Source organism: Telmatherina bonti, assembly GCF_933228915.1.
Source record: "Telmatherina bonti genome assembly, chromosome: 12".
NCBI classification, from domain to species: Eukaryota; Metazoa; Chordata; class Actinopteri; order Atheriniformes; family Telmatherinidae; genus Telmatherina; species Telmatherina bonti.
In genome coordinates, this window is record NC_136610.1 from 14,243,149 (window position 1) to 14,264,276 (window position 21,128).

Sequence of the window (21,128 nt, forward strand, 5' to 3'; positions counted from 1 at the left end):
TTGGTTCCAGTTTAACATCATCTGTGAACAGTTTTTCTTTTTAGCTGTAAACATCTAATCATTCGTATTGTGTAATTTGTCCTTATAATTTACATAGAGCAACATTTTTATTGTTAGCAATTTCCTTTGTTTTTTGGTTTGTCCATATCATCTTTTTTTCCATTGTTGCACAAATTCATAACAGAGCCCTTTTTTTTTTTTTTTTTTTTTTTTTTTGTGATCTTTAGTAATTCCATCCCATCAGACCTATTGGGTGTTTTATGGTAATGAGTTGCTTTTATTTACAAATGTGGCAGCTGAGCAGTTGTGTTTTAAATAGATACTTAATCTACCTTTGTTGAAAGCTTGTTATGCGGCTTTTCTATTTGGCTTTGTGTTGATTTAAAATGTCATACTCTGTTATTAAAGTCTTTTTAGTTAACCCCCACCCCCCCACCCCCCTTCCCCCTTTTATACCTATTTTAACTACTGTACTATTTGAGGTTTTTTTTGTTTTTTTTTTTACTTGTCATCCATTGATTCTTTATTCAAAAATATCAGGCAATACGTCCAAACATATGTCCGTATGGCAGAAATGGCACAAAACTTGGTTTGTAATGATGCTTTTAAATACAGTTTGCTGCACTTTGCAGTTCATGTATTATTCTTGTTTTGCAGTTAGCTTTATAGATATATGATATTTGATCTAGGTCTATTTGCATGCTACTTAAAATGTTAAAAGATTAAATATGAAATGGCACTGTTAAGTTGTCATTACATTTTTTTGACGTTTATGTTTTTGTAACCACCCAAGTCTTGAGATTTATCTATTTTGTCTTCCTTATCTGACTGATAATTCCCACTGTTTTTTTTTTCTTTCGTTTAATTGTATCTCTAGTCTACACTGTCATCCAGACAACAAAAACCACATGGATTGTAATAAACTTTGTACTGTAGTTGAGAAATAGAATGAGTGTTTCATGGCAGGATGGACCCAGCGTGTGGTTAACAAAGCTGTATTTTGTCCATTTTTTTCCGCGTAGATTTGTTGATGATGGTTGATGACAGGTAATAATTTGTTTGTTGTTGAGAAGAATGTGCCCATATGCTTGTTCCATGACCAACCTTTACTATTACCTGAATAAACTGTAAAATATATTTTCAGTCTCTGAGTCACATATACAGCCCTCTGTACTAATAACCAGGATTTACACCTTTCATATGTTACGTGTCAAGTTTTCCTCGCGCTTAGCACTACTATAGAGAAAGTACAAGTTCATTCTTTTTTTTTCTTTTTTTTTTTTTTTAGTGATATTGAATATGAAGATAGGGATGTTTATTGACATAAAGCCACCAAAGACATGGATGTCATGGCAGTACTGGACATTCCTTAATTTGGGGGATTGAACAATTTTAACATAAAATGTACAAGAATCTGGAATGAGGGTCACAATCACAATATACGTTAAAAAATAAAAAGTCTTTAAAATGTTGAAGCCAGGTTAGATTTTTCTGTAACGACATTTGTTTTTTCTGCCGAACAACAAATCGAAATTTAATATCAGTGACCATGACTTAACACAGTTGGTAATTTCTCTGATGCCAACATAAAAAAAAAAAAAAAAAAAATTGTTGGATTGAGTAACATGGAGTAATATAATGTGGAATTCATGGTAACGCAGTAGGATTGCAGAGTTAATGGAGTCATGACTCAGTGTTTATTTTTTATTATTTTGTTTAATCGTTGCTGTTACAGCTACAGACTTTTTATTGGCTAAACTGTGAGAGAATGGAGTGAACCAGTTGACCCCACTTCAACCCATATACCTAGAACATAACAAAAGTGTTATGCAAAGTTTATGCTCACTACTTTCAAGCTTGACATAATGATAAAGTTGATGCCACAAGTTAAAGGTAAAGGGAGACTTCTGCTGCAGTAAGCTAGACATATATTCTCTTCCATCTAACAAAAATGAGTTATCTTAGTCTCTAACAAGACAGTGCTTCGTCCCTGGCTGGATTAGCAAAGCATAACAGCTGACCACATAAATGCAACCTGAGGACGTCTAGTGAAAACATTTAGTATGTTTACTGGACTCGAGAAACAAAGCCTCATCTGCTTTTCACGTACAAAAGGAAATGGGTACAAATGTAAGAGATTGATTACCATAAAGCTGTTTTCTGAAGTGATAACCTTTGGAAAATATGCTGTTTACCTGCAGCGTAACCATTTGTTACAACCTGAGTGCAAGTGGGAACCAAAGAGTGCTTGCAGGTCCCCAATCCACTTTAAGTCAGAGGTTTTGTAAAAAAAAGTTTTATTTCCACTGATCCACTTGGCTCAAAAGGAAAACTACAAAGAACAACAAGCATTAAGATCAAGTCACACGAAGGGGCAGACTGTCTCATCAAAGGTCTTAGTCTATGGACTCCTTTTTGGAAAAGAAAAAAAAAATGACTGGAGGAAGAATGCTTGACGCCACTCCATCAAAACCACCACGGTTGGGGGCAGGCCCTTTGCGATTAAACTAGACCTCTCAACATTTAAGCTTTCTCTCAAAAGAGGACTCACCCTTGAGAGCAGATTTGCTCCCAAATTCAGGGTCCAGGTCATGTGAGACCTTACCACAGCAACAGAATGAGACAGGTGTACCAGTGCAGGTGAACAGGTTTCCATCTTGTCTGGTTAAACTGCTACCTTTTGATTCTGACCAAAAAAAGTGGAAAAAACATCATGTAGTTGATGTGAAACTTGGACTGTGCAGGCTCTGTCCATGCTTTCCAGGCATGGATGATTCTTAGACAGACTGGACATACATCATTTTGATCCTTGTCATTCTGTTTTGGTTCGGTGCTCATGATGAGACCCAAAAATCCAGAATGAAGCCCCAAAATCAACTCTGTGGATCAGCAGCCTCACCAGTAGACACCAATGGCTCACACCAGCAATGGCAATTAAACTCCTTTCAGATTGCCTGACTCTGCAAAGATGTTCTTGGTGAAATGACTGTCTATATATGTACATGTGGAGGCTGATACTTAAAGGGTGCTGTTGTAGACTACATGTGCATTTTGTTTGAAGCTCATGGCAGAAATTGATTTGAAACTTTGGGGGATCATGTTATGCTTTGAACAGTTACCATGTAAACAGTCTTTGTCTCAGTCATGTAGACAGTATGTTAGCTATTCCTAAAATGTTCCGCAATTAAGGTACCGCAAAACAACCAGCAGTTTTGCAGAGAAAAACTGTCAAACCTCAATTCTGCCAGTAAATGAAGCTGCAACCTGCTTTTCAATCATGTCATCTATAGGAGTGCTTCAAGCTATACATTCTCAGCATCAAGGGGGCTATTCATCATTTATACTTATGTGAATGAGGTAAATGTTGACTCGATTCATATGTCAATGAAACTGCCTCTTAACCTAACCAGAGGCCAAGGACAAATGTCAGTGATAGATAGTTGATAAGATGGTTTTGGTCTATCACAACATGAAATGATGAACTACATGGGTCATTAACTTTGGTAAGTTGTTTTCCATTTCAATTCAATTCAATTCAACTTCATTTATATAGCGTCAAATCACGGCAATGCCATCTGAAGACGCTTTAGAAGACAGGAAAAAAACATAATGAAAGCCAATTCATAATAGCTTATATAAGGAAACCAGAAACCACATTTAGCTGCAGTATGTTGTGAAAGCAGCCTGCTTGTTTGTTTTCTGGGCTGAATGCACAACTGGTGCTTTCCATTTTGTTCGCTATTTGACTGCAACAATCTGGTTTCAATGTGGACAAGTTAATGATAACTGAAATATGCATGAAGAAACATTTGCCATGTTTCCTTTGGACTTAGTGCATGAGTAATAACTTTAATAACAATTATTATGTGTCTTCTGATGCTTCCAAATCTTAAAATTTCATAAAAGCTTCTTGTCATATTTTTACTTAATCTGACAAACGTTTTCCTAAACATCATGAATGAATTGTACAGGGATTAAAACATTTGGACATTGATGCTGGAAACACTAAATACATATACACTGGTTCCTCTCCCTGCAGTGTACCTGCGAATCTATTTATTGATTAAATAATCACGATTAATCATTGACGCCACCACTGGGTGGCACTGAAGTCCAGGTGCTTTAAAGCCAGACTGTATAATGGCATAAATTAATTACACTTTTATCCTAAGAGTGTGGGCCAAGTATTACTTCACCCCAAGCTAAAGAGTTTTTTTTTTCTTTTCAGTTTTTTTTCTTTTCACTTTTTCATTCTTTGCCCTGAAGCCACAAGGAAGTGAGCGGATGCATCCATGGCATGACGCACTTTTTTTTTTTTTTTTGTTTAATCTTCCAAGCACAACGATTGAGCAGCACGTGGAAATCCCCCCATTGTGGCTGACTTAAATTCCAGTTCAGGGTTTGACTGAACGAGCCTGGAGGTATTGATACCAAAGCACATTCATAGATATAAAGAATAGTAGGCCGACATGTTTCTGTCTTGCTCCAGCAGAGAAGAAGTAGCATTCCCACTTGAGGTTTTTAATTGTGCTTCAGCTGCCAGTTTAGTATCTGCACTGTTGTACAAATAATAACCAATAAAAAAAAAGCTATCCCTACAGCACTAGAACTAAAACAAAGTATATTTCTGAACTAATTTGGATGAACTGACTTTTTAATTCTTTCTTTGGTAGTATCTGTGCCTTAATAGATGTAAACCACCAGACACAAGGCAGGTGTGCTTTACATGTGAGAGTACCTAATATGTGCCAGCCAAACACAACATTAGGGAAATATTGCCCTTTTCTTTAATCCAGGTGTCACACGATAGGGGACAGGACAGTCGTGGCAGTTTGTTCCTGGTCTTAGATGCTTCCATCTGAGGACATGACCACATCCTGTCTGGGCACTTATCCACTCAGGAGAACAGGTGTACTTTGTTTGTGGGTGTAAGCATAGCACTGGACATGCAAATTGTACAGTGTACCTTATAAACAGCCTCTGTGTGTGTGTTTGTGGTTGCACAAGGAGACCATTTAAGTTTTCATCCACTGGTTCATTTGCATTGTCGAAGTGATTTGAAATAAGAGCATTTGTGGCTGCAGAGATTGGCGTGCACAAACAAATGGAGAAATCGAAGCAAATAGGAGGAGGGGCCGCTGATAACATCTACTCAGCTCTGGATGTCCATGTGCATTTAAAGACTCGCATACAAATCTCAGAAAAACTTTATTTAAAACAACAAACATTTGGTTGTTTACAACCCTTCATAGAGCTTCTGGAGGAACTGAATCCTTGTGTAAACTGGAAATGGCCATGTTGTACTTGAGTTGAAACAGAATTCAACCACAAACACTGAGCAAGATTGAAATGAAAAATCTAAGACTGAAAACCATTACACAAATTTAATTTTCATCATAATGTGCAATGCAACCTGAAAGACACAATATTTAGTTATTATATTGGCCATAATGTTTCAAATGTATGTAAATGAGAAAAAACAGGAATTTGGGTTCACATGTATTTGAAGCACAGATGTGCTTTGCTGTTGGAAGATTGTTCTGTCACATGATCCAACGTCACTGTAAGCTTTTGCTTACAGACAAAATATGCCACAGTTGAATAATTTGCTTTGCAGAAGTGTGCAGGTACTATATTTTTTTAAACAAACCCAAATCCTCAGCCTTCCAACACCATGTTTGACATCAGGGATGAAATTTTCATGCTGATAGGGTAAGCTGTTTGACACATTTTTTTTTCATTTTGTTTCCTTAAATATAAATTGGTTTATTGAAATGCAGATTTGTTTTCAACTTTGAAAATGTGTTTTATGAATATACATTCTTTTTTTTTTTTTAAATGTTGTTTTGATTTCAAATTTGCTAAATGGGGCTGCGCGGAGACATAGTGGTTCACCCTGTGGCCTCACAGCAAGAAGGTCACTGGTTCGATCCATCCTTGACTGGGGCACCTTGCTGGCCTTTCTGTGTGGAGTTTGCATGTTCTCCCTGTGTATGTGTGGGTTCTCACCAGGTACTCTGGCTTCCTCCCACCATCCGTGGGAATGAGTGTGAACATGGTTGTTTGTCTCTGTGTGGCCCTGCAATAGACTGGCAAGCTGTCCAGGGTGTACCCTGTCTTTCACCCAAAGACTGCTGGGATAGGCTCCAGCTTCCCTGCAACCCTTCATTGAATTAAACAGTTAGGAGAATGAATGAAGAAAATTTCCAAATGTACTTTTTGAAATGTAAATGTGTTTTATAAAAATGTGCAGGGCAGTTGCCCTCACGAAATGGCTTTGGACACCGCTTTTGTATTTTTTTTTATTTTTTTTTTAGAAAATAAAGGTTACAACCCCAACAAGCCATGCTTGCTCAGTCTTTCCTGACAGTACTGTTGTGAAATGAACTTCGACATTTAACATGTTTACTGAAATTAACTGTAACATTTAGCCTGCCATCTAAGGTCTGCAGCATTTAAGGGGGAAGCTTTTGAATTTTTTGTTGCATGTGTGAAATCGCTGTGACATCAAATCCCAGCTAAAATGTCCGCTGTCTTGAATATTTGGGGAATTTTTCATTTTTAAATAGTTTGAAAATAACAAATGAAATTAAATGAAAAATGAAAAAAAAAAAACTTCCTTTGGAGGTAAATAAAAATTGTAAATAAAATTAAAAACAAAATAAAATTAAATTCAGTTTAAATTAATTTCATTTTAATAGTTTTCCACATCTGATGAGAAGCAACATTTTTTTCTTTAAAATCATTGCTGTTAATTATTATAATTAGTACTACTTTTACATATTCTGGTGTGTAAAACCCGAGAGAGGAAATAAATCATACATGTTTTTTTGCATAACAGTATGTATTTTTAATTAATACATGTCCTGTCAACTTCTCCTTGCTTTCTGTGTTGGTACGGCTTGTAGAAAACTAGTATCAATTAAGCTACAAATTCTCATTTGATACAATCATCTGTGTTTGCTGCCAAGAGTGTTACTCCACATACATCTTTCCAGACATCTTGGAAATGTCAAAAAAAAAAAAATCCCTCTCCAGCTTTTCTTTTCCATGAATCTCAGGCATAGATTATGCAACCTCACTCTACTCTGTTCCTAAAACTGCCCTCAGGGAACGTTAACACCACCGTCTGACTACATCACTCTACTTAAAGAGCCTGTTCTTTCACAGCTATAACAGCAGAGATGATAAAGTGTTGCAACTTTATCATCTCTGACTATTGTGCCATTTTAAGTTATTTATTTATATTTCCAATATATTTCCAATATTATGACTGTGGCGTTAAACTGAGGGATTTCTTATTAAGATTTTTAAACTCCATCTCTAGTGGAAAGAAATGTAAGGTCATGTCTCTGCAGGCATGTACATTTCCGCTCTCTTTTTTCTCACGACCCAAAGTGATATATGAATCTGTAGACACCTCTGTGTTTAGTTTGGAAAAATGGAAGAATATGAATCAATTAATTCATTTTAAATTAAAATAAAATAAAAAAAAAAAAATACACCAAAACAACAAATGTCACCATGCTCCAATTCTGTATAATAATTCTAATGTTCAGACACAAGATCAGTTGTGTAATCAGCAGTAAGTACTACTAAAAAGGTGAAGTTTAAAATTGTGAAGCAACTCCGTTTTGTTGTTCAAATGCAGGAAATGTAAATATGTCAGAAAACAATACAGATATATATATATATCAAACTACACTGTTTCAGGGGCAGTTTGGCGACCCCGTGTGGCAGTGACATATAACTGATCTAATCAAATTAATTTTCTTTAATAAATGTCAGTTCTTTCACACATTTATTTTCTATATCCAGTCCAACTCAGGCTCGCGGGGAAGCCGAAACCTATCCCAGTAATTTCCAGGTGAGAGGAAGGATACACCCTGGTCAACCCGTCCATTGGAGTCTTCCACACAAAAAACATTAAAGTCTAATTTAGGATAATTTGCATAGGTTTTTTTTTTTTTTGTCCACATATTTCATATTTGTTTTATTTGCCTCTAAGTCCTTCAATAGCCTTGCTCCAGCCGACCTCTTTGAGCTTCTGCAGCCTTATTTACCCACTCGCTCCTTCTTCTGCTCCTGACATTGCCAAAAACCAAGTGGAAGCTAAGGAGGGATCACGCTTTCTCTGTTGTAGCACCTAAACTGTGGAATGATTTCCCCTTCCACATCAGACAGGCCTCTACATGGTCAGATGTGAAATCTCTTCTTAAAAACCCCAGCTTTTCCATTTAGCTGTAAACATAATGTAAGATGTTATTATTTATTTATTATTGTTTTGGTTTTTAAGTTGATTTTGTTTTCATTTTGTAATGTAGGTTTTTATTTTATTTTTTATTTTTTTTACAAGTTTTATCTTATATACACTTATTCTCTTTTATTTTCAGTAACACGTCTGCTCCGACTGGTTTATAAATGGCTGGTATTTTACTTTTCTCTACAGCACTTTGGTTCTGGTGTGGTTACTTTAAAGTGCTACAAAAAAAGCTGGATTGGATTTAATGGGAATTTTACATTTCACACATAAATCATGCATCTCCCCAAATACTTCTTTTGAGAGGTCAACATCTGTCACAGACATGTTTGACTGAGCATGTTCTTGACACATTTGTTTCCGCAGGTAGTATTTACTTCACACGTCAAGCTAAAACTACCGAGTGTGGTCCCCCCCCCCCCCCCCCCCCCCCCCCCCCCCCTTCCTAGCCCCCTCACCGTCACACACCCGTCCTTCCTGTGACGATTGTTTTGACCTCTGCTCTGAGGAAATAAGTCCGTCTGTGTTTGATGTGACAGGTTGGCACATCACCTGGATCCAAGCAAATAACGAGCAGAGAGAAAAATATATCAGGCGAACATTTCAAGCATCCACGGAGAGCCTTCAAACTGGAACAATGACTTTGCCCCAGGGGGAAAAAGTGATCATGCTGGTATGTTTATGTTAGACAGAAAGGAAGCCATCATTGTCATCACCAGTGATTTTCTTTTTCTTTCACAGCACGATTTTGACAGTTGAGTGTATCTTAATAACAATACCGTCGATGTATAAGTCAATTGTCAAGGATGATGAGCTTATATAAACATTTTTTTTCACTTCAATTGAAAAAAAAAAAAAAGACTCCTTTCCTGTCAGGATTCGTGAACTCTTTGGCTTTATCACTGGATACTCTAAAAGCTAGACAGATCTATTTTTACTCAGTTCTGCTGGGCTCAAAACATCTTTGTTGTCAGTCACAAATCACTCATTTTAATTAATTAATTTATTCATTTAATATATCACTTTTTTTTTTTTTTCTCCACAGTCTATAATCAGCATTGGTAACTTGTGGGGGACGACAAGGTGGGGGGTTATGTAAAGATGATAGTTCATTCATAAACTGGGAATACCTCAGCAAAACAGGCATCATGGGGAAGTAATTGTCTAGATTAGAGGATGAGGTGCGGGAGTTCATAATTTATCTTCCCGTAAGCAAAGCCAGTCCCAGTAAAAACCCAGCCCAGTTGGTACAGCAACAGGACATGCGGTTATTAATACAGAAGAGGGAGGTGCGCTCGCCTCGACAAGCGCCAACACGCGAGTGCATTACCTCTACGGCTGCTATGGCAGAGATGTGAGCTGCATTCCTCTGCCCACAAACTCAGTGCTTCTTCCCCCCCTGATGAAAAGAGAGGTGCCTGAGAGTTACTCCTCTCAGATCTGAAGGAATTTGAGTGCTTGGGCACTGTGAAAAAGAAGTCACTCACACATTGTATTTTGACTTTATATCTCTTTTTTTATTTTATTATTTTTCTATAATAACAGATTATTATTTCAACTTTTTGTGTTGTAAAACATTCATCTGTACTGCAAGAAGTAAAAAAATGAAAGGGACAACTTATAAGATATGATTAGCAGAAACAGATCAGTGTTTCTTAAAATCCACTAGTGATTTTGCACTTTCTATATGACCCAGTGTTATGTTTTCTTTTGAATAGTCTGGACATGTCACCCCGACGCAAAAGTCATCATAAGAGCATAAGATGTTTTGACTAGTGATATCTGAGCAAAGTAAATTCCATTTTGGTTATGTGCAGATTGGAAAGAACTGAGGGGTGTTGCAATGTATGTGTCTTGACAAATCACCCTGTCTGAAAATGTTCACCTGTGTTTCTCAGCTCATGTCAGCATGTTTCAGTGGAACATACAAGCCCTGTTTCAGGATCATGCATTCTGAGAGATGTCACTTATAAATCAAGTTTTTTTCATGTGAAAACATTTATTCAAACAAACTGTTTGAATAAATTTTTTAAACCAGTTGTCACTGTAAAAAAAAAAAAAAACTTGGTTTACTTTGAATGATTCTGCAATCCAGATCCTTGGGTCACAAACCGGAGAAGATTGCCACTTTGTTTTCCCATTAAAATCTTTCAGTCTTTCAGATTTCCTCTTGAAATCCTTCAGGAAGTTTTCTTGTCCAATTATTAACTGTTCCAAATTTTCTGATTGTGTCCACTACTGGAAGAATACCCTTATTAGGTTTTCTTTTATGAAAAGCTGTACACAACATCCTGCTCTAAGTAGTCCAGCATAAAAAAAAAAAACTTGGAGACTAAGCTGATTTATCAGACTGACAGCTGAAAAGCATGCATTCTGAACAGGTTAAAAGATACTGAACACATACATTTGAGATTGGGCTTGAAATGTCTCAGTCCGTCTCGGAAGAACATTTTTAATCCATCTTGATTTTTGAATATAACACTAAGTTCAATTGTTTGATATAACACTAGGTTCTATTGTTTGTTTATTGAAAATAAACAATGTATAAATATGGGCCAACTGACCAAAAATGACCTGATTGAATCTAAAATAAATACGAAAGAACACAGAAATCTGGACCCCTGGCTAATCTCAGACAGGAATCTACTTAGTGTAGAAGACACAGTTGGAATTAATGTTTAATTACTGTTTAATGCAACACCACAAACGTTTCCATCCGTAAAACTTGTTTATGACTAGTTTTGATAGCACACTGACACTTATTATGCACAATCCTGTAGTTATAATCACTTCCAACATCATGTGGCTGAGAAACCGTACTTTACAACTTTATGTTCCAGCCTGGAGAGTCACGTTACTGCTGGATTTTGCTTTATGACATTGCGTCAGTACTGGCAACTGGATATCAACACAGCGGCCGACATGAATGCCCACCAAAGCTGATTCAGTACAGAAGCTCAACAGCATAATATGAGAGGAGAAAGATAGAAAATGATAGAGCAAGAGATAAGTCAAAGAATCAAAAGGGAACTGATTTTTAGTTGCTGGAGAGAGCTCAGAGAAGAGACAGGATGCGGGATAAAAGTCAGTCTACGTTTTTTTGCGCTCTCATCTTATAGTGAATTCTTTTTATTGATAATCAGCTCGCTAAAGGGACCAATAAAACCACAGTTATGGATTCGAATACAAACTGGGATGGAAGGGAAGGCTTCTGGTTTGACACTCCCTGGAAGATGAAAGGACTCAGACTGCTATTAACTTATTGGCTGCCAGAGCAGCATTGTTGTGGCAGAGAGTCCTGTGTGTTTTGGAGAATTTTGGCTCATCTGTGAGGACTGCAGAATGTGGGGAGCCCAACCCAATGCACCCCCCCCCCCCCCCCCCCCATTTGGCATGGGGTACATTGGGTTGTCTTTAGGGTGTGCATTCACAACATGTTGGGTGCGCGCTCAGGGAGGCATTTTGAAGGCAGTCCTACAAGTGTTCGGACTTTCCGTGCTGCAACACACTTGACCCAAAATCAATGGACAATTAGCAGACTTAGCCAAACTCTGCACAAGTCTGCTTATTAAGTCTGATAGGTATCAGGATGTGTTGCAACAGGAAAACTCATAACACTTGCTGGACTGCAGCCCTCGGGGGCTGGAGTTACCCCTGATTTAAAAAAAAAATCATTAACAGATGATTTTTTGTTTAATCACTTGTATGGATGTGATGTCATATCTGCCTCTTTAGCTATGCATAGCGTAAACTGGTGATCAACGTGGCTCATTGTAAACCATAGTGTGTCGCAAACGCATTATTAATTGCTGGAAAATGCTTTTATTTGTCCTATTTCTCGCCATTTCAGAATTTTAAATGGTAAAACCCTATGAAGTCTCTTGAAGTCACAAAGGAGAGTGCACCAATGATTTTAGGAAAAGACGTAAAAAAAAGGTCTTTGCAAACCTTTAAAGGATATCAGCAGAAGCTGAATCAAAGCATGCTAGTTTGCCATGATACTTGGTGAAAGATTCATAAATTACATTAATGAGTTAGTGATTCTCTATTAGGTTGTGCTTTGTGGGGAAACAGAAGCGCACAGTGTGATAAGAGCTACAGCTGCTCCCTTCTTTTACTCACTATGATTGTAGTTGCTAAAGCAAAGAGCTGACAGCAACATGTGGGTTGCTAATTTTAACATGGAGATAATGTTTTCGCTTCATTCCCAGGATGTTTTAGCAATTTTATGATGTTGACATAGACTGGGCTCCTATGAAGAATGTAGTTGATGCTAAATGATCGGTCATAGTTTGTTTACAATGCGAGATTTGTCATTTCAAGTCTTAACCCCACGTGTTTTCACCCATTCAGACACAAAGAAGTTCGAGCCGTCTAAACGTTTCTATGCCTCAACCCTCAGAAGCTCATATGACATGCCAGATAATTCTAGATACTGGGGAACTGAACTGACAAATATTTCTCCAATTTAACTCTTTCTTGGACTACATAGAAAGATCTGTGTTATGATTAAATTAAAGTAAAGACTCGCTTTAACTCAACTAAAGCAGGTTCAAGGACTCAGGAAAAAAAACGGAAAACCTTAGGAATTAAAAGCATCTCGCTACAAAACATGTTCTCTTTACTGCATTTACATTTATGTTTCTACTTATCTGTCCAAGATCAGTCCATCATCAGCTGCAGGCAGTTTTTTTTTATTTGTATCAGATATTTGACAGATATACCTTACTCAGAATTCTGTGGTTCAACAAGGTAATTTGTCAGTCCCCAAACTTCAAAAAGCTGATATCTGTAATGACTTCAGCCCCGGAGCTCTGTGAGGCTGCTGCACAACTTGTATGTTGTCTCACCTAATATCTCTCCCAACTTCCTCGACATGTTTTTTGACTGGCTTCAGCAAGGTAAGAGCTTCCATGTTTTTTTTCTCTCTTTTTTAGCGCTAGTTGCTCAAAGGATGTAGAATTAGAAAACTATTAATATATATATATATATATATATATATATATATATATATATATATATATATATATATATATATATATATATATATATATATATATATATATATATATATATATATGTTTATATGTCAATTACACCTAATGAAATTTGTTGACAAAACCAACTCTTCATAACATACAGTCACAACTAAAAACAAGCTGTAAGCAGGGAAACTCTAAAATTAAACATACATAAGTAATAGGAGCTATACACCCAGAAGCAGTTACTAATAAAAAATACTCCTCATATTTATTTAAAAGGTCATAGTTTAGATCTACGACACATTTTTCCCAACAGTATAACAAAATTTGAGTTGATTTATTAATTTAACTTCCTTTATTTACGCTTAGCTACTTCTCCAAATAAGTAAAGATAAAATTAGCCAGAGCTGAGAGACTGTTAATTGACCTTTAACTTTATTCATGCATATATCACTTCCAGAACACAGAAAGCACAGTTATTAAGTGAACTAGGTTATGTAGCGTTACCTAAATAATGCATTACTGTAACACTTATATTTGTCACATAATAATACCGTAAACCATGACTCTTTAAATAAAGAAACTCAAGTTAGGATGACTTTATGGTGTATTTGTACATTACAAGCTAAATCAGTCATTTTTTTTTTGCCAGCAGCTGTGTGTTTTTTTCCTGTTTCTTCTTCCTGTGGAGAATTGGGGTCATCTAACAGTTTGTTGTCTTTCTATTTGGCATGTGGCTGTTTATTATGAACAGAGCTTCGTGATGCCTTTTTAAACAGAGATTTAATCAACAAAAGGAAAATTAGGTTCTCTAAACAAGGTGCACTTCCTGCTTTGCTTTTATGCCAAGCTGCATGAGAAGTAGCTTTTTTCTTTCAACCAATCAAAAGATTACAGTGTGTCAAGCTCCACCTTCTAAGTCGGATCAGTTAGAATGAGGCTATGGACGCTGGATAAAGTGATCTGATCAGTTGTGTGTTACTATTCTATTCTATTCTATTCTATTCTATTCTATTCTATTCTGCTATCATTTAGCAGAGGCTTTCATCCAAAGCAACTAATGAGAGTGAGAACAACACAAGCATGAAATCAAACAGCAGAGGACATCACAGGTAGGTACCAGTTGGACTGCCGTAAGTGTTTACATGATGGAGAGCTTTAACATGATTGTAATGCAAAATTGTCAACATTCAGTGTAAAAAACTATAAATGAAATCCACTTGTGGATTGTTGGTGCTGTTTCACCCTGAATGATTTTCTCTGCTAGCAAGACGAGATGGTTGTAATGTTCAGATCAAGCCATCAGACTGAGCCATTTATTACTGATGGTCATAAGATGGCGCAGAGGTTTTACGTCATCACGTTGGTGTGGTCGCAAGAGGAAGGTATGTACGTTTGGTTGTAAAAAAAAAGGCAGTACAAGTTTTTCAGCAATAAAGAGAACGTACGTGAAGCTCCATCTCTCGATTCATTTCAGGTTTAGCAGACATCCTAAGGAAATGTCACAATAGTTTAGCCATCAAAATCACACAAAGCTTTTGCCAGCTTGTTATATGCGCTACCAGTCAAAAGTTTGGACACACTTTTCCATCATAGCCAATAGGAAAGTGTGTCCAAACTTTCGACTGGTAGTGTAGCTCAGAATAACTTGTCAAGCTCTTCTCTTTTAATTCAGATTCTTCTGATCTGCCTCTTTACAGAGAGTTTTACTTTTGTTTTATAAGATGATATGTGCTGATCCGGTATGGAACAGCATGCAAAAAGCTTTTCTTTGCCCTGCAGATGTAATTATGAGCAGACATGCTAAGATGTTTACATTAATTATGAAAATCTCCTATTTTTACTGTTGAACATGTTGAATTTTTCTGTGGTGAAGGTAAGACCATGTTGATGAAATATGAGAGGTAAAATTAAGATTTACGCATTGACTTGTTGATGAAAATAAATGATACTGATATGTGTCGGGGCAACAGACTAATAAAGTTTAAATGTATTCTCATTTAGTACATTTGGACTATAAAACATTATCAGCATTTTTTCAGTCAACACATTTCATGTAGTTTCCAAGAAAATCCTTCCCACCACAACACTCATGTTAATCTGTCTTACCATTTTTACCTGTATAAATGACCCAGAAATGTCAGCATTGACTGATTTCATATGACTTTAGCTTACTTTGACGACATCAATCATAATCTATTTTATCTTCTCTTTCAGTTAGAGGTGATGCAATTCATCACATATTTGTTTGAAGGAAGCAAAAGAAGCAGAAGCAGAAACATCATCAGCAATATCAAAGATGGATGGGTGTGGAAGAGTCTGGCCTCTTTTTTTATTTTTTTTCTTCTGTGGTTGGAGGTACCAGCCTGCCTTCCTTTTGTACATCATACATCTGGAACGGGCACATTTTTTCACCTCTTTTCCAAATAACATCTGCAGCTAAAAAGCCAGACAGGTAGTTAGAGTTGATTGGTCATGGATGGATTTTCTCTCTCTCCTCTTTTTCTATGTGACTCTCTGTTTCCCTCCCCTTTTTTTCTATTCCACAAAGCCCAGAGGCTAGTATTTCACTGATTACAGAGTCCCTCCATTTGAATGGTCGTTTGTGTATTGTCAGAACAAAGGGGCAAGCGGCCTCTGAAGAGGTGCTAGACAGGGGAATGGATTGGGCTCAGCGATTAGGATGAGTGGAACTGCAGGTTCAGGCTAGCTTACCAGGGCAGGGACAGCTCAAGTAAAAAAAACTGCACTCCAAATGCTGAGGGTTCTTTCGTGACTAGGAAAAGAGGACTAGTAAGCAGAAGCCGCACTTCAGTGCAACACATCATAAAGCTTTGCTTGTAACAGACTTCGGTATTAATCAGATTTACTGCTAACAGCGTTGTTGAGTTTTGTCATTGTTGTGTTTCCATGCTGCAAAGCTGAAACTTGAGTTTTGGTCCAAATACTACAGTTTGGATTTTCACTTATAATGTTAACAGCTGACAAGTGTGAGTTTAAGACTGATTGTAATGTGAGCGCTAGTTTAAAGCCTCAACCTGCATAAATGTGAGATTTTAGCCATTAAACATTCCATTTACTAAGCTTTTAGGTGCTATTCTGTGGGGGGACAGTGAAATATGCAATCAAGTTAAAAACTGTCTTAACCGATTCACACTTACACTCCCTGGTGTAGGAGTTGCTACATCATATGTTACGGGCAGATTGTACACCAGTGGTTAAGGTGGATTATGAAGCACGATGTTTCCAGTTTTGTTCTTTTTAAAAAAATTTTCAAATAGTCTATTTGCATTGTGAAAGCACACACACACACACACACACACACACACACACACACACACACACACACACACACACACACACACACACACACACACACACACACACACACATACACACACAACCTCTGGTCTTTAGTATGTGAATCTTTATTCATGATGGTGCTTTTTAACACAAAAAAAAAAGTAATTATCACTTAAAAGTTCCTGAATCTGACCCAACAAGGCCACATCAGACCAGTTGCACCTACAGAAGCGCTTCACAGACAGCATTGTAATCAGATAAATGCTAGCCTGACAGGTTTCGGCTTTGAACACTCACTTAGTACTTCTCACCCCTAACGTAGAGGTATAATGACTTAAAATCAAAGTCCTCATCAAATTCTGTGGGCGAGTTCAGGTCACACTCATGGTGGGCTTCAACATCCTTTTGATTCCAAAGCATCACCTTATCAAAGCTGTTTTCAAGCTAATTTTTAATTTACTTTGGGCCTTTGTCTCATTAATGGCATCTATAAAGTGCCATTCATCAAAGGGGTCAGGGTATGTTTAAGCACAGCAGGGTGGCTAAATGTTTTTAATAACTATCAAATAATCACATATATTGTGTGAATGAGTCAAACTTTTTGGCCAGTTTGTGAGTCTCAAAGCAATTTCATGCCACATTACAAACAACCAGCACTGTTATTTGGTAATGCTGGCCATCCAAGAAAACAATTACGGGGTTGTTCTTGTTCAAGAACGAAAAAAAAAATTAAAGAGCTGACAAAAATACACTGACATCATATTACTTCCCAGACTTTCACCACTAATCCACCCAAGTCTAAAGGCTTATTATGTCATTAAAGCACTCATATTGTTCCACATGTCTGTGAATAGAAACAAAACTCTTTCGATTACCTCTGTTTGTCCAAGGGAGTTGACATTTATCTGTCAAATGCTGGCCAAAACCTCAGAACACACAAGGTTTGTCTGCCTTTTGTTATTCAATTGTAACACTGTGACACATTTTGGCATGTTCCCTTGTACTTAGCAACAGCCAAGGCATTTATCCAAGCATGGATAGTTTAGTGAGGGCTTTCAAAATGCATGTAGTCACATAAAGTTATTGCATATGTTAGCAACTAGCAACTAGGGAGCTTCAATTGTTGTTTATGTTTTTGGACAACTTCAAACTCCTTGTTGGATGGAGATGGAGCAAATCATCATTAATGTCAAACAAGCAAGTAAAGCTAATGGAAACATTAATATGTTTGACATGGACTGTAGTGCTGAGAAATGATTTGTTGAAGAGTAATGATTTAATTTTCACCCTTCACTCCCACAGCCTGCACTCAAATTCTCTGGCATTCACCCTTCAAGGCATAACCTAAATGGTTTTTAATGACTCCATGCAAACAATGTGTGACGGAGGACAAATTGCTAAAGCACTTCCTGTATCTCTCTTCTTCAGGTGATACTTGAAAGGTCTGTAGGTAGCTGACTCGCTGCTCCCTCCCTCCTCTGGCTCCTTTCTCTGTCACCCTCCACAATGTCAAGGTGTCGCGACCCCATTACGACCCGGACCCATGTTAGTTATTGTACTTTGGGTAACCAGCAGAAGGGCCTGATCAGCAGTGTGAAAACGGATGTGTGTGTTCGTGTTTGAAGCGGCGGGGGTAGGGTCCGCGTATACTAATGGGGTGAACCTAAGTTTTAGGAAGATGAGAGGAAGAGGGTCGTCCCATTTAGGTCTCACATGCTTGCCAGCCTGTGACTTCTGGTTTTTTTTTTTTTTAAAGGCTTCTGGGTGGCTTATATGAGTCAGTGGTCACCCCTCCGCATCAATCGCCTCACCTCGGGAAGTGAATGGGACATATGCACCCCCTCAACACACACCACGGCTACCGACCCCTCCTTTGTGGCCCAGGCACCCCTCCTTCCCTTTAAGTCAATATGTCCGTGTCAGAGATGAAAGTGCAAAGTGGGAGGGACGCGGAGGGGGTCCTGACACTAATGTAGTACATTGGGCTTCACTTACTGATCTGCCAAGTTCTTTTGTCAAGCCTTAAATGCCTGCTAGGGTCCTTTGAACTGCTGAGCGCTCGCCCGCCCTCGGATGCCTCCTCCCTTAGCTTCAATGAGATATCCTCGGTGACATTCCCACAGTCCGGTCGCTGAAGACAGACACGCATAGCTGCACAGAAGCGGTTCAAATTCAAAGGCTTGAAAGGATTCTCAGAGTAACATCATTCACCACTTCGCAGCTCCTGACTTAAATTTGTTTTCCTGAAATTTGAAATGAAATTGGCGAACGTGGAAGCAGGGGATCATTTGAGACGCCATTTGATTCTGTGTCTTGAAAACACTTTCATTGGCTGCCAAACAAAGCAAGTCAGGTAAACTAAGACCTTTAACTTGCTAGCTTGTTTTTGTCACTCCCCTACTCTTGTCAGCTAATCTGAGTGGGTAACCTTATCCCAACTCCTGAGAGCCCCCCCCACCCCCACCCCGAAAAAAAACCCCATCAGCCCTCTCCGAGCCTCTGGAACAGCTCTCCTTATTCACAAAGCTCTTTCTTGTTACGCTTCTCCAGTGGCATCCAGCATTTGATGGATTCTCAGTAATTCATCAGGTTTTTTTTTTGTGTTTCTCTCTTTTTTTTTCTTTCACTTTTTCAAATAGAGTTGGCATGCAGCAAAAAGAATGGCTGCGATTTGTAGGTGCATAAACTGTTCACTGGCAGTGGGAAAACAAACATGGGTCATCTTTCATTTCAAAGGCCCACTTTAACCTGCCGTTCAATTTTTGGTTGCATCTTCTTGGTCAGATGAATTCATTTTTAGTAACTGGGGGGAATTTTTTACCCTAAAACAACACAATAATGGAAATCCTGCTGCTTAAAAGCGATGAAAAATAATCTATTTACAAATAAAAGAGCAGAAGTTTTATTCCATTTACTCTGGATAATCAGCAGATTATCATTTTTTAATAACATTAAGCTACATTGTTCAGTAAATTAGGTTTTAAAAAACTGACAGTAAATAGTTCATGTCTAAATTGAAGGCGACACAGTAGCAGTAAAGTAATTAGCATATTCATTTCTCATGCATTTTCCCAGTCAAACTGTGTTTAGACAGGTCTGACAAGTATTTGTTTTAGTCTTTCCTTAACTGTTTTTGTATCACATGTTGGTTTAAAACTGTGGAGTAAATATTTTCCTCTAAATCCAAATTGGTCAGCTGCGTAAGAAAATTGTTAAACCAGAAGTATTTTCATATAAAACTGATCAAACGAAACAAGTTCTTTGTAAAACCAGACGTCTTCTGTCTGCCACGAGCAGGGATACACTTCCTCCTTTCTGTGACTCACACGGGGCCATTTCCAAACCAGATGCTTTGTATTTTTCTCAGTTGTGGATTTCCAATCATGCTCTGACATATTTGTCACAAGTGTGTGGCCAAGACATGATGAGTGATGCCTTTATGCCTGCACTATGGTAGCTGTTCAGTGTTATCTTGCCGTTAATCAGAACCCTTATAGCGACTGTCAGAAAAATATTTGTCAGCAGTAGCCCTTGTGAGCATTATTCCATCAAATAATCCCAAAGCCTTGTATTTGAAAAGAGATAAAAAAAAAAAAAAAGATCTTTCTGGATAATTACTGTTTGCTTCATTTTGCTGTGATTTCCCCCCCTAAAGGCAGACAAGGGTAAATTAGTCATGCTTTATATGACATTTTACATCACTTGTGTTACAGGGATTATATTACTGTGCCCTATGTGGTTAAAAGGATCAAGGGTTCCTGTTAGGCTTTAAGCTATGAATCACATGGATAAACCCACATTAAACCTCTTCTCATTGCAGAAAAGACCGACTTTCTGATTATACTTATTAATAGTTTTAAGAGTTTCATACATGAGTTTCATACATTTATTAACATTTCCCTAAAAACATCCAGGTTTTTGTTGCTGATTTGCTCTTACCTCATGTTGATTAACAGCTAGAGCTCTTGGTTCAACACTCCACTTCATTTCCCACTAAACTAGCAGCAGGAGACCCTTTGAAATCCCCAGCATGGGAAGTTATGTATATAGTCATTTAGAAACATTTTGAATATCAATGGAGAAAGAATCCCGAGGATCCAGTTTTAATGGGACAATAAAAACGAACCACAAAGGTTTTCTCAGCTCTTTTTTTTTTCTCTGTTTCTAAATGGCAACAGGGATGTGGGCTCACTTTACAGCTGCCAGCTCTGATGCACTCGTAAACACATTCGCACCTCTCTTTAATTTAAATGCAAAATAAGTTATGGCACATTACTGAAAAAAAAAAAAAAAAAAAAATGAGGACAGCAACCTGCATATGAATGCTGTCTGGGAAACAGAGGCCAATCCACAAACTGGCACCAGTTTTAGTCTAACAAGATGCAGTTTCTGCAGAACGCAATTAGCGCTGCTTCTTTCTTTCTACTGATGGAAACAAAGCAACCTATCAGTTCAGTTAGTAGAGGTAGAGTAAAAAAATTGAAAACCCTAACACAGATAAATTGACTAAGAAAATTTAAACTTATTTATTTTTTGTAGCCTATCATTCCAACTCAGGGTCGCAGTGAAGCTGGACCAATCCG